This window comes from Tiliqua scincoides, chromosome 2, assembly GCF_035046505.1.
Source record: "Tiliqua scincoides isolate rTilSci1 chromosome 2, rTilSci1.hap2, whole genome shotgun sequence".
In the NCBI taxonomy this organism is placed as follows: Eukaryota; Metazoa; Chordata; class Lepidosauria; order Squamata; family Scincidae; genus Tiliqua; species Tiliqua scincoides.
This window is the reverse complement of record NC_089822.1, coordinates 56,219,212-56,219,957: the sequence shown is the minus strand read 5'-3', so window position 1 is coordinate 56,219,957 and position 746 is coordinate 56,219,212.

The window sequence follows — 746 nt, the reverse complement described above, 5'->3', positions numbered from 1 at the left end:
GCTCCTGCAGTTTGCAAACAGATTGTCGTTCTAAAAAAGTGGGTCCCAGTGTAAAAAGTTTGAGAACCACTGATCAAGAACAGTGGTTCTCACACATTTAACACTGGGACCCACTTTTTAGAATGAGAATCTGTTGGAACCTATCAGAAGTGATGTCATAAAAGAAGTGGCATCGTCAAGCAGGAAAACTTTTAACAATCCTAGGCTGCAATCCTGCCCACACTTACTCAGGAGTAAGTCCCATTGACTATCATTATTAAAAGAACACACATAGCAGCCTGTTCAAAGTACAGGTCTGTAACATTTCCCCAAATGCAGTCACATCCCATGGTGGCATCAAGTCTAATATATTAAAAATTAAAAATTGAAATGAATGGGGACCCACCTAAGATTGCCTCACGACCCACCTAGTGGGTCCCGACGCACAGTGTGAGAAGCACTGCAGAACATTTATGCCACAAATGCATCTATTGAGGCTTCAAGGTGCTGGAAAAGTGTCCCTTGGTTTTGCTATTGCAGCAGACTGGCAGAAAGCCCCCTCTGGGAGGTGCACCAGATAACGCACCAGCTGCATGGCTGTTGCACCAGGCACTGAGAAGGCCTCTGGCCCCTCAACCTGCTGACAAGGCGAGAACGTCTGTCTCTCCCTCCGCCCCGACGTGGCCTCGCAGCCAGCCGTGGTCGGAAGCGCAGCTTGCGGAGCCCTGCCCAGCAGTGGGAGGCGGAGGGCCGCGCTCTCCAATGCC